We start from the raw sequence: 17,920 nt of genomic DNA on the forward strand, positions 1-17,920 counted from the left end.
ATTTGATTGATGATACCATGTGTAATGAAGACGAGAAACGTAATCTTCTAACATGCACATATATTAATTTTATCTTATTTTTAAAAAAGAAAAGGAAAAAGTGTCCTCTACCACATTTCGCCCACAGACATGAAACAGTATCTATCATACGTTTTCTATATTATTGAATTACGTTAACTTGTTGATGATATTCAAAAACTCTATCAATGTTTTAATTCAATAGTTTTTTAATGAATCACTTGAAGAATATATCTTTCTCTATAATTGTTTTATTGCAAATGTTATTGAAATCTAATAAAAAAAAAAGTAGATATAGCATCCACGTTCCAATTTATGTCCGATATATGTAACAAGTCATGATGGAAAAGAGCAATGGAGAGAGTGTTTTAATAAGAAAGTTTAGATGTATTTAATAACGAGAAACAAACGTGTTATGAATATTGTCAAAATTCCGCCTAAAATGGCAAACTGTTCATCAACTCATAGAAATGTATATACCTGGTGTTTTTTTAAGCAGTTTAATTATAATTACTCAGTCTAAAAAAATTTAGCTACTGCTATTTTTTTGTTTTTTGTCTGACTTTTCCAAGTTATTTGATAACGTTGGATAATAAACCATCTGTATTTGGTCATTTTCCCGCTGAAGTCCTTCGAGAATCAGTAAAAACTAAGACTAGAATATTTCATATAAACTAATGATATATTTGATTAACTCGTTTTATTAGTAGATATTTTTTCTGATGATGTTTGGACCAGCATCTCGGTCTTAATACACTGCCAATCGAACCAGGTATTGACCACGAAATAATAAGCTGGACGAATGGTTAAGGAAATGGCAATTTATTTTACAATTTAGATAAGACGGAAAACAAAGAATAGTAACAAATTTTACTTTCAATATCTAAACTTTATTTTATAAAGCCAGGACATTCCAATTGCTAAGTCATAAACATTCGGTTGTAACATTTGACACTGAAATGGGACACTCGTATATATTGAATTCTTAATTGACCCAACATCTTCTTTCTTATCCCCTCTTCACCAAACCCTCATTCGTACTATTATATATATATTATATGTACTGCAAATATTCCTGGTTATATCTTTATCTTTTAAGGATATACTGCATACTGCTTCAAAATTTGGGAGCATTAGTACTTATAACCGGGGAAATCAGTAATGGAAATAGGATGTTCGGGGACTATTTGTACATTAAGGATTAAGTTAAATTGCACTTGATATTTTTATAATTTATAATTTTATTCTGTGCAATTTCTACATGAATTTGTCAGTTTTTATATTCGAAAAAAAAAATCATGAAATAAAAACAATATCTAATATACTCAGGGTTTTCTTATTGAAACTGAAAACTTTGGACTTAAATCATCTGCATTAGAATCAAAATACAGAAAGGGAAGATCATGGTGTAACTTCAAGGCAATCCTATCTTGGAATATTATAACCGGAAGAAAAGTGACGTTGGGAACTTTTACCATAATTCGAAAAGTGCTTTTTATGAACTCCCATTTTAGATTGAATATTGATATGAACTCTCGTTTAAGATTTGATATTTCTATCGTTTAAGATTTGATATTTCTATCGTTTAAGATTTGATATTTCTATGAACTCTCGTTTTAGTTTTAAATTGAATATGTCTCCTTTTAGTTTTAGCTGAATATTTCTTGTTTCATTCTTAAATATAATGTTTCTTATTTCAAATATCCAAAGAGATTATAGATTTACTATTTTACAACTTAATCCGATGGCTGTCAAAAGTGTGAGAGATAATACATGTATCTTACACTCGAACTACAAAAGCAATTATCGCTATTTTATAAAGTTAAGCCGGAGGACATGATTAGTATAGACAATGTACTTTAGTAACTTTTGTACCTAAGCAATTTTTACTTTTTTACTTATGATGGACAAGTTGGGTTTTAGATTTTATGCCTCCAAACATGTACATTTTATTTTTCTAATCCTGTGAATATTTTTCCATCCCAAATTTATTTGTATTTTTATCTCTTAACCATGTTAACCTCTCCACCATATGTACAGAGCACGTCTACTGGCCCTTTTTTACATTATTAATTTTATCGATTATTTTTACCTTTTTTTGTTTTTTTTTACTTTTTAACCCTATTGTAATTAACTTTTAAAAATATAAAATAAATCTTTGATTAACCCACTAATGTAAATACTCCTGATTACCCATTGCGGGGTGTTCCTTAGATAGGAAGCTAATACACAAGAAAGAAAGAAAGAAAGGACAATGATCAGCTTATTATTACATAAGATTGGACAATTATATTTATATTTTATGAGAACCTTTTATAATGTTTTAATACCCTTATCTTGGACTTAATTTATGTTTTGTAAACTGTTGCTGGGCAGTCTTCCCCTAGCTTTCGAACTGTAAACTTGTGTTAATAAATTTGTATATTTTTTATACGGTCTTGCGTTTAAAGCAGCCATAGTGTCGATTATAGACCTACATACTTTAATGTAACCCGTGCCGAAGTTCACGGACTTATGCCGCAAGTTCACGGGGTTATAATTGGGAAGGATCCCACGATTACCGTAACCTTAAGCAGCCAAGCGAGTGTTTTACTTATGAACTAGTCCCAGTATACAAAAATCAAAAATGGAGTTACCGAAGTTGGAAAAGTTTAACGCGTTCGAAACCGAAAATACAGATTGTGCTTTCTAGCTGGACAAACAGCAGTGATGGAGCGGTTTATACATCATGGACTTAGACCAGAGTATGTTCCTCTATATGCTTTGCTAGCAGACATTACCATTCAGACAGGATCGGAACCAGAACCAGTCAAAATCAACAGTGCTATGAAGAAAAACCTAAACCACAAACCCAACCCAGAAGTGATGGTAAGTGTAGTACATGCTGTCATAATTACGAACATTTTGAGAATGCACATTTTACATTACCCCTATTATTTAAATACACTTAATCCAGAACCGCCCCTAAATATAATTCATTAGCATAGAAAATTCCTTTTTTATCAAAGTAGTGCTAAGTTCCACCCGTTCCATAATTTAAAAAAAAAAATCAGGCAGTCTAGACAATCAACTCATTGAAAAAAGTCTTTTTTTGTTTGTTTGTCATTTTCACATTTAGAATCATATTTATTAAGAACTAACTTCATTATTCTAAGATGAATAACCACTTTTTTCTGAGATATTTGCCATTGGCAGTAAGAAAACCTCCATAAATCAAGCTAAAGTCTGTGTATCATTGTTGTATCATAGAACCTAGTGTTTTACACAAGTGAAGGTTGTAACTTTGAACAAAGATCACTGACTATAGTATACCAAATAACCACAATTATTGTTTAGTTGTCGTTATTATTTTGTATCATTTCACACAACATGCTATAAGCAGTTGAATTTACACGTATAAGCTTGTATATACATAGATTATCGGTGGTGTAACAAAATCATTTTATAATACAATTTTAATGCGAAACAAGAATGCAAGATGGACTCGTCATCTGTCTTGTGGTCTTGTTTCCGTTGGGTGTACAGGAGTGACGACCTGTATACTACATGTCAGAAAATGCATTATTATGTTTGATCAAAACCTGCTTACAAGGTACAAATATAGCCACTGATAATCTAATAATCGGTTTAAATTCTTGATAGTGTTTTCGAAAACCTTCCAGACAGTATAGTGTAGTTTGATTGAATTCTAAACGGGCCAATGATCATTATTGCCCTCCCCCCCCCCTTTTCCGCGATTCATTGAATACTTAGATACTTAGTTCTACTTTTATGATTATAGTAAAAGTATCCCCTTCGTTGTTTTATATATCTATACATATATATAATAAAGCCATGCTCTTTTGAGTTGTGAAGCTGAAATAGATATTTCAGTATAGTTATGTCAGTAGTCCCCCTCCTCAGAGTATAGTATACTTATGTCAATAGTCCCCCTCCTCAGAGTATAGTATACTTATGTCAGTAGTCCCCCTCCTCAGAGTATAGTATACTTATGTCAGTAGTCCCCCTCCTCAGAGTATTAGGATACTTATGTCAGTAGTCCCCCTCCTCAGAATATCTAGTATGTTTATGTTTATCCCCCTCCATATACCCCCTTTGTATATCTATTAAAAGGTCCAATATGTGCATTTTCTATGTTCGTGATGTTTTCAGTATGTACACACTTTCAGCAACCAGGAAGATGAATTACCCATAGACGAATTACCCAAAGACAAATTACCCAAAGACGAACTACCCAAAGACGAACTACCCAATTGAAAGACGAACTACCCATAGACGAATTACCCAAAGACGAATTACCCAAGGACGAATTACCCACAGATGAAAGAACATTACCAACCCAAATACGAAATGTAGCAATTTGTGCTCGGGACGAGCACTTCGGGGAAGTAGTGGAGAATATAACCGGAAGAAAAGTGACGTTGGGAACTTTTACCATAATTCGAAAAGTGCTTTTTATGAACTCCCATTTTAGATTGAATATTGATATGAACTCTCGTTTAAGATTTGATATTTCTATCGTTTAAGATTTGATATTTCTATGAACTCTCGTTTTAGTTTTAAATTGAATATGTCTCCTTTTAGTTTTAGCTGAATATTTCTTGTTTCATTCTTAAATATAATGTTTCTTATTTCAAATATCCAAAGAGATTATAGATTTACTATTTTACAACTTAATCCGATGGCTGTCAAAAGTGTGAGAGATAATACATGTATCTTACACTCGAACTACAAAAGCAATTATCGCTATTTTATAAAGTTAAGCCGGAGGACAATGATCAACTTATTATTACATAAGATTGGACAATTATATTTATATTTTATGAGAACCTTTTATAATGTTTTAATACCCTTATCTTGGACTTAATTTATGTTTTGTAAACTGTTGCTGGGCAGTCTTCCCCTAGCTTTCGAACTGTAAACTTGTGTTAATAAATTTGTATATTTTTTATACGGTCTTGCGTTTAAAGCAGCCATAGTGTCGATTATAGACCTACAGACTTTAATGTAACCCGTGCCGAAGTTCACGGACTGATGCCGGAATTCACGGGGTTATATATTACTTACTAATGACACAATCAATTATCTTTATCAAATTGATCATTTCCAGCTATTTAAATAAAGGTAGAGTTTATATTCCTCCAAAAAGCTCCCGTCTCGAAACGCAGAAGTTAAAACAAATACAACAGTGACCACAGGCTGGATCAAATGAACTTGAATGTTATTTCACCTGGTAGACCAATCATATCACAGTGTGGTTCGGTAATTAATCGGTCATGTTATAAGGTTTTATTTTGATGTTATGTTAGATTCACGATTGCAGATTTATTTTTCTATAACTCATACAAAAGCCTTTTTCTGAAACTGTGATAAGAATGTTAACTGCCAATCTCAGAAAAGATCCGTCTGGAGTAAATTTAATTGATAAATTTAAAAAACACTTACCGTTATCTTGATGATATTTTTGCTTTAATTAACTAATAAAAAAAAATCGAATTTTCTGCGGAAATTTACGAACTTGCTGAAAATAAATTTTTAATATACAGAAATGATTGCGGTATTTTGCTAGATTTGAATTATTATATTTCAGCTTCACACGAGAAACTCTTACTATACAAAAATAGACGATTTTTTGTTCTTTGTTGTTTATTTTCCTTTTTTTGACGGCAAAGTTGCTTTGGACCCAGCTTATTGTGTGTATTTTCTCTCTATATGCCGGCGTCTGCAATAGGATATTAGATTTCAAGTAACGTAATTTATGTATAATTGTTAAAAAAAAATGAAAAAAAATGTTGATTCAAATCAGCTCCATTACAATCTACACAAAGAAACACTAGATGTTTTTTATATTGCTCTCGAAACATTACGTATGTAATGTTAAATGCTGAATTTGAAGTAAAATAGTACTCAAAATGAGGGTCGTCAAGTTAGTTACTATTCCTTATTCCTTATTATTTATTCGATACCTATTCGTCACTTATTCTTTATTTATTTGTTACCTAGTATTCGTTACTTATTCCTTATTCGTTACCTATTCATTATTCCTTATTCGTTACCTATTCATTATTCCTTATTTGTTACTCCTTATATGTCTACAATTTACGTGCTTTACTTTCTTAATATCACTGGTAAAATTTCTTGGTTTGTATATAATAGGTGAAATTACTTTAAGCGCGAAGGTACCCGTTTCAGTGCTTGACTGATTCCCTGTAATTTATTCGCTTATAACATGTGTTAAACGTTGCACCTTTTAAAAAACGATTACTTTTTTTCTTGTCACTTGTGTTACATGTAGCAATAGGTTCTTGGAGGTGAAATAACCCTATTAGCGCATATGTATAAAAAAGAAGATGTGGTATAATTGCCAATGAGACAACTCTCCACAAGAGCCCAAAAGACACAGAAATTAACAACTATATGTCACTGTACGGTCTTGAACAATGAGCAAAGCCATACCGCATATAGTCAGCTATAAAAGCCCCCGAAATGACATATGTAAAAAAAAATTAACGAGAAAAACTAACTGCCTAATCTATGTACAAAAATGAAAGAAAAACAAATATGTAACACATCAAAAGACGACAACATCTGTATTACAGGCTCCTGGCTTGGGACAGGCACATACATACAAAATGTGACGGGGTTAAATATGTAAGCGGGATCCCGTATTCGTTTCAGCGCTCGACTGATACCCTGTTACTTATTATTTCCTTTTTTGCTTAAAATACGTGTGTTATACGTTGCACCTTTAAAAAGAATCATTCTGATTTTTCTGGTCTCTGGTGCTAGCTATTTGGGTTCTTATAGGTGAAATAACCCTATTAGCGCATATGTATAAAAAAGAAGATGTAGTATAATTGCCAATGAGACAACTCTCCACAAGAGCCCAAATGACACAGAAATTAACAACTACATGTCACTGTACGATCTTGAACAATGAGCAAAACCATACCGCATATAGTCAGCTATAAAAGCCCCCGAAATGACATATGTAAAAACATTTAAACGAGAAAAACTAACTGCCTAATTTATGTACAAAAATGAAAGAAAAACAAATATGTAACACATTAAAAAACGACAACTACTGAATTACAGGCTCCTGGCTTGGGACAGGCACATACATACAGAATGTGGCGGGGTTAAACATGTAAGCGGGATCCCGTAATCGTTTCAGCGCTCGACTGATACCCTGTTACTTATCATTTCCTTTTTTGCTTAAAATACGTGTGTTATACGTTGCACCTTTAAAAAGAATCATTCTGATTTTTCTGGTCTCTGGTGCTAGCTATATGGGTTCTTATAGGTGAAATAACCCTATAAGCGCGTATGTACCCTCTTCAGCGCTCGACTATACCCGGTTTCTTATTCATTCCTTATTCGCTTGTTATACGTTGCACCTTTTAAATAAATTCTTGGTTTGACAACTCCGTATTTTTGCGCCTGTCTCAAGTCATGAGCTTGCTTTTGTCAGTCTGTGTATTTTAAGCTTACCGGGGCCCCATCTAAGATTATGCCTTTACTCTGCGTCTGTCGTCGTCCGTCGTCTGTCGTGGTTAACTATTTAAAAAATCTTCTCCTGAAACTAAAGGACAAAATACTTTCAAACTTTAACTAAATGGTCCTTAGTGTATATATCTAGTTTTATTTTAGTACTTGTAAATGTTTACTTTTAGAGTTAAGTGTGACCGTCCATTTTTCACTGAACTAGTACACAATTTTATTTAGGGGCCAGCTGATGACCACCTCCGGGTGAGGGATTTTCTCGCTGCGTTGAAAACCCATTGGTGGCCTTCGGATGTTATCTGCCCTTTGGTCGGGTTGTTGTCTTTTTGCCTGACATATTCCCCGTTCCCATGCATTCTCAATTTTATCTTTTCATTTTTGTTCATGTCTCTGGTGTTAGCTATGAGTTCTAAAAGGTGAAATAACCCTATTAGCGTGTATATATACACGTTTCAGCGCTCGACTAATACCCGGTTACTTTTTCGTCGTCTACAGTAACTATTCACTTGTAATACGTCAGTATACTTTGCACCTTTCAAATAAATTGTTGTAAACAAATTTCTTGTCTTTAGTGTAACTTATGGGTACTTAGAAGTAAAATAACATTATTAGCGCGTATGTACCCGTGTCAGCGCTCAACTGATACCCTGTTACCTATTAGTTTCTTATTCGCTTGTAATACGTTGTACCTTTTAAACAAATCTTTACAATTGTTTTCTTGTCTCTGGTGTTACATGTAGCTATGAGTTCCTAGGGGTGAAATCACCCCATTAAGTCGTATGAACCAGTTTCAGCGCTCGACTGATACTCAGTTACTTATTCGTTCCTTATTCGTTTGTAATACGTGTGTTTTACGTTCCATTTAATTCCAATTTTATTCTTGTCTCTGGTGTTAGCTACGGGTTCTTTTATGTGAAGTAACCCTATTAGTGTGTACACACTGGTTTCGGCGCTCGACTGATACACTGTTACCTTTCATTCCTTATTCGCTTGTAATGAGTGTGTTATACTCTGTTTCTGGCCTTGAAGTCATAAAACTTTCGGATCAATTTTTTGTACTCATACTCCAAAATCAACCAATCAAAATGCTGGATTTCATGTTTCGAGCATAATTTGTGTGCTCCGAGCACTGATAAGAGTTTTATGACTTTAACCCCAGGTGTTAGCTATGGATTCTTAGAGGTGAAATTACCATATAAGCGCGTAATGTAACGAATAAGGAATGAGGATTACTAGTAAGTAACCAACTTGAAAATGGGTGTTTTTTTAAAGCAAAAAAGGAATATGGGACGGAAATTAGAAACAGAGGAATACTTGTAAGCATGTATTCATCTCAGGTTTAGGAATTTGTGTGAACTTTTCGGACTCCTTGTGGTTGTTTTTTAAATACAGGGTAACATGTTTCCCCCATACATGTATTACCCTCTTTTCATTGCATATAAGACTTCAATTTATCATATCCACAAGGGTAACTGGGGAATTGAATTATGATCACTATTGGTCTTCCTCCGATCGGTATTAAAACCTTCGTCAAATAGGGTCATCCGTTTGGCTGTGCGGGATGTACAGATGTGCAGCAACATCCGGTCAGAATGGAGACATCCAATCCGATGTCATGTGTATAAGGAGTGCCACGCTCTTTGAAAGTTAAGATTCCTTGCAACAACTCCATGCTGAGTCCACATGGCTAAATTTCTGTCCCTATCCAATATATCCTCATTTCCTTGGTTGTCTTAATTTATCTGACCTTAATCCCGGATGCCTCTATTACAGAACCTACCTATGCATTTATTGTTAATTTTTTTTCGTCCTGAATATGCATGAAACATTTGCCATTGAACGCTTAGCAACCAACAATCAATCAATCAATATCTCATAAAAGGTCATTAACCAAATTCAAGCTGATTCTAGATTTCTTCTCTAACGATTGAGAGCCAAATATTGCCTATGCTAAATAAGGTAAAAGTCCAAGTCAGCCTATTCCCGCGAATAAAAAAATCTCAAAAAGGAGATCCATTTACCAATCAATTATTTTAGCTTATACTTAAACTATTATACGGACGCGTGTAAGCGCCACACATTTTTTTTTTTTAAATTTTCTTCATATCTTTGCGTTTAACGCAAACCTTTGCGAAATAACGTTTGTTTTACCTTATTTCTTATTAAAGATTTAAAAGAAACAGCAGTTATTAATACAGGAGCCTGTATATATCAAAATTTATCACCTTTGTAGTCATTGCAAAGTAAAATGCTTGAATAATTAGAACATATCATTGAATAATAATGAGCAGAAAATATAAGAAGATGTGGCATGAGTGCCAATGAGAAAACTCTCCATCTAAGTCACTATTCGTTAAAGTAAACCATCATAGGACAAAGTACGGTCTTCAACACGGAGCATTGGCTCACACCGAACAGCAAACTATATAAAGGTCCCCCAAAACGATATCCATGTTACTACTAGTATATATATTACCAAGAAAATTGAGAAAATTGAGGGTATACCGAAGAAAAAAATCAATGAATCCTGCTAATATAGCTATAACCGAATATAAATATACTTCCAAAGTAAGTTCTCTTTGAGAACTGTGTAAAGTAGGTTAGATTCAAACAAGCTACCCTTTGATAGTGAATGTAAAGAATTAAGATGTTTAATTAATAAAATTATGTTCTCTCCATTCAAATTGCTACCCAGGCATCTTAAAAATACTTAACTATATTGAAATGAAAATTCAATAACTTTCTATCAAAAAATCTTTATCATATTCTGAGATTTTTGCTTCAAAATAAAAAAAAAATGTTTCCTTATTAATAAATCATTTTAAAGCAAAAATATCATTTTGTCTATTTGACTATGATGTTTCACAAATTGTATGACATTATTCTTGATCTTTCCTATATACTATACTATATCTATTTTCTTGTTAAATGATATATTTTTCTGATGCACAACTCAGTTTTAATTTATAAGGATTTAAAATCTACAATTTTAAAGCCCGTTATCCATTGGGTACAAACTCGAAGATTTTAATTTGGGCAGGTGGTGGTTCACTGTTGGGTATTTAACATTTGTGTTTATTAGTTTGATCGTAACCTCGCTTTGGTCTTTTCGAAATACGTCGGCAAGATTGCAGCAGACGAAAATTGGACGAGAAAATAATCTTCTTAAAAAAGTTGAAATAACACCTGAAATAGGTTTGATAAAGGGCTATAAGTTTATTTTGATATACGATAAAGACGGATTGATATCGATTTAATCCCGATGTCTTGAAGTTTTAGTTAAAAACGACATTTAAAAACATACAAAAATTTAATGTGCAAATGAATGTCGAATTTAAGTAAACGGTCACAGCCAAAAATAAATCAAACCAAGATTGTGTTAGACATTATATTTTTATGCAATTTGAAAATGTGAAGGAATTTATAACTGTTATTGCCGTACTTTAGTGATATAAGGGGTTTTCAAATCAACCAAATATTTTCACAATGAAATTTTGAAATAGCTTATTGTCAGCATATAAATTGATGCAGTCGATAACTTAGTTCATCTAAATACAGGACAAAAATGAGCAAAAAGTTGAGTGTTTCGACTCTATTTATTGACAAACTTGTAATGACAAACTTCCGGTTAACGGTGGGCATAAAAACCGGAACCGGCTTTGATAAACTCGTATGTTTCGGATTTGCACAAATGGCAAAACAATCATTTTAGTAAGTAGTAATTGATTCTTAGTTTATATATCCTGAGAATAACACGAAAGAGCAAACTATAGGCATATAATCGGAGAGAGATTTGTGAAATACGTATGTTTTTGGATATTCACTTTTAATATTTTATATATATATATATATAAGGTAAAGCACATGTATTTGAATGAAGATAACACATACACTTTAAGTTTCAGATCATGTATAGGAGGTCCGGCAGAAAAAGGGTGCCGACAAGCAGGGCAAATAATGGAGGCGCAGCGGCTGCTGCAAAGAAGTCGAAACAGCAACAGGAAGAGGCGACTGCTAATATTGCAGATAGATTACCTAGAACAAGTGGAACACCACCTGTACAGCTCGGCTCAAACACAGTGACAACTAATGTACTACCACACAGTCCAATAATGATCCCAGCAACACTGCCAGCAGAAACAATTTACCCTGCTCCAGGTAATACAACATTACACCAATCCCTAATTAACACAGGTTATGCCTTACCCATTGAAACGGTTAAGGCGTCAGATGACATAGCGCGAAACGTATCGCAAAATGTCAAACAAAAAGTAATAAATGGGGAATATGTAGATATGGGCAGTTTGTTAAATAATTCACAAAACATAACAGGAGTGAATCAAACACTTACATTTAATCAGGGACAGATTATATTACAACCTAAGCAACAGGATACAAGAATTAACACAATAGGTATATGGACGGATGCCTTTTTAATATATATCAGTATTTATTGTACTATACATACATCTCAGTTCCAAGAACTGTTGAAGTATATGCAAACTGTCAGGTTAGGGGCTAAACGCTATGCAGGTTTAGGATGGAAATTGTATGATGAACAGTTTAGACTACGTAGATCACAGGAGCCTGCTGGATCCTGGTCTGTCATAGACACTGAGCTATGGTTATTGTATATGCAACCAGCAGGTCCAATTAATGGGCCAGAGTTCAATATTGCACAAAAACCAACAAACAATTTTCTTAAATGCTATGCATATAATTATAATGGGACGTGCACCCAACAATATTGCACATACAAACATGCTTGTTTAAAATGCAGTGGGGTACATCCGGTTATATATTGCACTAATAGCAAAGTGACTAACTCTAATAATCCTCAGTCACCTGGGATTGTTCAGAGATTCAGATCAGCCCGGCCTCAAGCACCACAAAAAACAGCATCTAATTTTCAACCCTTTGCACCTAGGCAAATGCAAAATAACACAAGATTCCGTTCTCCTGGAGCATTTATGGGACAAAGGCAAAACCCCAGTCAAAATTAAATCTTTAAGAGAATTACTGTCAAATTATGAAAACAAAACTGATGCAGCAATGTTATTATTGGGATTTATAGAGGGGTTTAGATTAAACTATACTGGTCCAAGGATCTCGAGTTTTGCAAGCAATCTCATTTCGGCAGAAGTTCACAAAACTGAAACGAATTTAAAATTACAAAAAGAAGTGCATCTTGGTAGAATGCTGGGCCCCTTTTCAAAAATACCAATTTCAACTTTAAGAATATCTCCTATTGGGGTAGTTTCAAAAAATGACGGTGGATGGCGTCTTATAACTCACTTGTCATATCCTCTAAACTGGAGTGTGAATGATTTCATTGATCCAGAAATTTGTAAAGTAAAGTATTCTTCTTTTGATAAAGTGGTTGGGATGATCTCTGAATTAGGAAATAACGTGCTTTGCGCAAAAATGGACATTAGTCAGGCCTTTAGAATTTTATTGGTTCACCCAGCTGATTTTGACCTTCTGGGAATTTTCTTTGATGGGAAATATTATATTAATAAATGTCTGCCTGAAGGCTGTTCTATATCATGTGCCCTCTTTGAAAAATTTGCCACTTTTTTGCATAAAACAGTTGCATTGAAAGCTGGCATTGAGACTTTAGACCACTATTTGGATGACTTTTTCTTTGCTGGTGAAAGTTCAACGGATAATTGTACCATTTTGATGGACACTTTTAATGAAGTATGTAGGCAGCTAGGTGTTCCACTAGCAGAGAATAAAACAGTAGGTCCTACCACATGTATCACATTTTTAGGCCTTGAAATTGACACAGTACTTATGTTGGTTAGAATCCCCCCTGAAAAACTGGATAAACTTAAATTTATGCTTGATCAGGTCTTGTCGAAAAAGAAAATGGCACTGAAGGAACTTGAATCAATTACTGGTTTAATGGCATTTTGTTCAAGGGCTATTATATCAGCCCGTGCTTTTATTCGTCGTTTTTACGATTTGATAGCTTCAGTTAAGAATGGAAAGCCTTATTATACTGTCAGATTGAATTCAGAGGTCAAAGCAGATGCTAGAGTTTGGCTAAATTTTCTAGATCAATTCAATGGTCAGTGTTATTTTCCTGATAGATTTTGGTCGACTAATGAAAGTCTGGAATTATTCACTGATAGTGCAGGTAATGTTTTATTAGGTTGTGGAGCTTATTTTCAAGGTCACTGGGTACAATACCAGTGGCCAAGTAGTTGGGCTGATACTAGCATTTTATTGGATATAACATGTTTGGAGCTTATTCCCATCGTGCTGTCGTTCATGATATGGGGTCGTTCATTTAGAAATAAAAAGATTCTGTTGAGAATAGATAATCAGGCATTAGTAAGCATTGTGAACAAAAGAACATCAAAATCAAAGAGAGTTATGATATTGATAAGACAACTAGTTTTTCTCACTATGAACAATAACATACAATTTAGGGCACAACATATTGAGGGTGAGCATAATGCAATCGCAGATGCTCTTTCTCGATTTCAGGAACAACGTTTTATGGACTTGGTCCCGAATGCAGACAGTTCTCCAGCAGCAATCCCACAAGAATTCCTGTCGATGATTTCAGAACTGAAATGAATCATTTACTTATAAATTCATTAGCACCCAGTACACAGAAAGCATATTTGCATAGCATGGACATATTTGTTAAATTCAGAGAAAATCATGGTTTTTCTGATGTCTGGCCTATTCCGCTTGATGACTTGACATCATTCATTGTTTATATGTTTAGAAAGAAATTGTCCCACTCAACAGTATCTGGCTATATTTCAGGCTTAAGTTATTTTAATAAAATCAACAATTTAGAAGACAATACACAGAAATTTGTTGTCAGAAAATTGATTGAAGGAATAAAAAGGTTGGGGGGCCCAAATCAAAAGGACACTAGATTACCCATAACGAGAGATATATTGGAAAAATTATTGAGGTCACTGGCGGTGATTTGCAAAAACGGGTATGAGACAAAACTGTTTATGGCTTCATTTTCGCTAGCCTTTCATGGTTTTATGAGAGTAGGTGAAATAACAGTTGATTGTAAAAATAAGCAGATGCATACTGTAAAATTTGAAAATATAAAGCTTTGTGATGCAAGATTAGAGGTTTTATTGACGTCATCTAAAACTGATCAGTTTGGTTCTGGAACAACAATCGTTATTTCTAAGCAGAAAAACAAAAATGTATGTCCAGTACAAATAATGGCTAATTTTATTAAAGTTCGCCCACCTTATCTGGGACCTTTATTTTGTCATTTTGATGGATCCCCCCTTACAAGATACCAGTTTTCAGCATTATTAAAAAGGTCTCTGTCAGTAATTGGTATAGAAAACAATGGATTTAAGTCCCATTCCTTTAGAATTGGCATGGCAACTACATGTGCATTAGAAGGTATTTCTGATGAACAAATTAAAGAAATGGGACGTTGGAAGTCACAGGCCTTTTTGCGTTACATTAGGATTTAAATGCCTGAACATCATATATGTACATTTATTTGTGTAAATATGTTTCTATATTTGCTTATTTTGTAATGCAGTCTTGAGCTGGCATTTAAATAATATTGTATTATGTAAATAAATGGTATGTCCTGCATCAATATAAGCAAGTAATAATTGCTTTCTAAGAATTGCAGGACATGCTACAGTTTGGATCGTTGGATCCTCGATTATTAAGCATGCCTTTGGGGAAGCCAGAGGAAGACCGGGAGGGGTAAACTTGGGGCTGCAGAGGATGGGAGTAAATATTTGGTGGCAGGGAAAATGTGGAGGTAAAGTGCTGGACATGAAACAACAAATAAGAACCATGTTAAAATATGAAGATCCGCCAACTATATTAGTTTTACATATTGGAGGCAATGATATAGGGGAAAAAAGTTCAAAAACTCTTTGTGAACTAATAAGGAAACAGTTCAGTTGGATGCGTCAACTGATGTTGGACACAGTTTTTGTCTGGTCTCAAATTATTCCGAGATCAAGTTGGCGTTACTCTGACAATATTAATGCCATGGAAAAATGTAGAATGAGGGTTAATACCTCTATAGCATCATTTTTAACCAAAACAGATGGTTGTTACCTCCGTTACCCTGATATAAAGGCTAATGAATTATTCTTAATGAAAGATGGAGTGCATTTGACGTCTTTGGGAAATAACATTTTTTTGAATACCCTCCAGGGAGGATTAGAAATGATCATCAGGAATCTTGGCATTAATTTAACCTTCCCCGACTGTAAATAGATACAACTGTTATGTTAACATTTTATATCTGACGTTTCAAGTAAGTTACTAGGAAGTAACTTGAAAGTTAATATATTAAATTGTATTTGGCACAGCTTCGCGCAGCTACACCCCCTCTTTTCAGTGGCGGTTGTCCAATCAGATCAAGTTGTTACCCTGATCTTATCGGACAATTTGGCACATTTCGCTGCGCTGGATTTAACATTCATATATTCAGTGAACAGTAATGATAGCCTCTGATTACCAGGGCTCATCAGTCAACTTCTCGTACCAGACATATTACTTAAATATATTTATATTAGTGGTTTGCCATAATTTGCGGTAGCCACATTATAATTTACATATATATTAAATACAGACATTGATAAATATATTTCAGAGCAAGATTGCCAATTTAAATACATATTATATATCATATATGTTATATTTTATTCAAGATAAAGCTGTGGCCAAATACTGCCAAAACCTTATTATCTATTTGTTATGTTTTGGGCCTCGAGGATAAAAGGATTTAAAATCTACAATTTTAAAGCCCGTTATCCATTGGGTACAAACTCGAAGATTTTAATTTGGGCAGGTGGTGGTTCACTGTTGGGTATTTAACATTTGTGTTTATTAGTTTGATCGTAACCTCGCTTTGGTCTTTTCGAAATACGTCGGCAAGATTGCAGCAGACGAAAATTGGACGAGAAAATAATCTTCTTAAAAAACCCACCACCCTCCCAATGTAAATTAATTTTGTGTTACATGTGTATTTGTTCTGAATGGAAGTAAGAAACCAGATACTGCTTTTAAGTTTATATTTCAGCTTAATTCTGCTAATGGTACTGAGATGGGAGAGTAGGAGACAACTAGTGAACACAATGTAGATGTAAAAGTGGACATTGGCAGAGCACATTTGGCACATTTCGCTGCGCTGGATTTAACATTCATATATTCAGTGAACAGTAATGATAGCCTCTGATTACCAGGGCTCATCAGTCAACTTCTCGTACCAGACATATTACTTAAATATATTTATATTAGTGGTTTGCCATAATTTGCGGTAGCCACATTATAATTTACATATATATTAAATACAGACATTGATAAATATATTTCAGAGCAAGATTGCCAATTTAAATACATATTATATATCATATATGTTATATTTTATTCAAGATAAAGCTGTGGCCAAATACTGCCAAAACCTTATTATCTATTTGTTATGTTTTGGGCCTCGAGGATAAAAGGATTTAAAATCTACAATTTTAAAGCCCGTTATCCATTGGGTACAAACTCGAAGATTTTAATTTGGGCAGGTGGTGGTTCACTGTTGGGTATTTAACATTTGTGTTTATTAGTTTGATCGTAACCTCGCTTTGGTCTTTTCGAAATACGTCGGCAAGATTGCAGCAGACGAAAATTGGACGAGAAAATAATCTTCTTAAAAAACCCACCACCCTCCCAATGTAAATTAATTTTGTGTTACATGTGTATTTGTTCTGAATGGAAGTAAGAAACCAGATACTGCTTTTAAGTTTATATTTCAGCTTAATTCTGCTAATGGTACTGAGATGGGAGAGTAGGAGACAACTAGTGAACACAATGTAGATGTAAAAGTGGACATTGGCAGAGCACATTTGGCACATTTCGCTGCGCTGGATTTAACATTCATATATTCAGTGAACAGTAATGATAGCCTCTGATTACCAGGGCTCATCAGTCAACTTCTCGTACCAGACATATTACTTAAATATATTTATATTAGTGGTTTGCCATAATTTGCGGTAGCCACATTATAATTTACATATATATTAAATACAGACATTGATAAATATATTTCAGAGCAAGATTGCCAATTTAAATACATATTATATATCATATATGTTATATTTTATTCAAGATAAAGCTGTGGCCAAATACTGCCAAAACCTTATTATCTATTTGTTATGTTTTGGGCCTCGAGGATAAGTATAATTGTACTTCAAATATTCAATTATTCCTATGCATATTTATTATAATGATTTTGGCCTTGTTTGTATCTTTTTTTTTTATCTACTAGTAAATTACAACCGAAATGAATGACAGACGGACATTTATACAAAACTTAATGAATGATTGCAATCAAGATATTTGCGTTATAACGCAAAGGTTAGCGTTGTATTGCAAAGGTTTGCGT

At 33.8% G+C, this 17,920-nt stretch overlaps 1 long non-coding RNA gene across 1 annotated transcript; it reads left to right on the forward strand.

Moving 5' to 3' along the window:
- Positions 1-10,492: 10,492 nt before the first annotated feature.
- Positions 10,493-17,677, forward strand: LOC143045868 (uncharacterized). Its single transcript, XR_012969037.1, has 2 exons — positions 10,493-10,716; positions 11,421-17,677. It is a non-coding gene; the product is annotated as an uncharacterized LOC143045868 (long non-coding RNA).
- Positions 17,678-17,920: the final 243 nt, after the last annotated feature.

Source organism: Mytilus galloprovincialis, chromosome 9 (genome assembly GCF_965363235.1).
Source record: "Mytilus galloprovincialis chromosome 9, xbMytGall1.hap1.1, whole genome shotgun sequence".
In the NCBI taxonomy this organism is placed as follows: domain Eukaryota; kingdom Metazoa; phylum Mollusca; class Bivalvia; order Mytilida; family Mytilidae; genus Mytilus; species Mytilus galloprovincialis.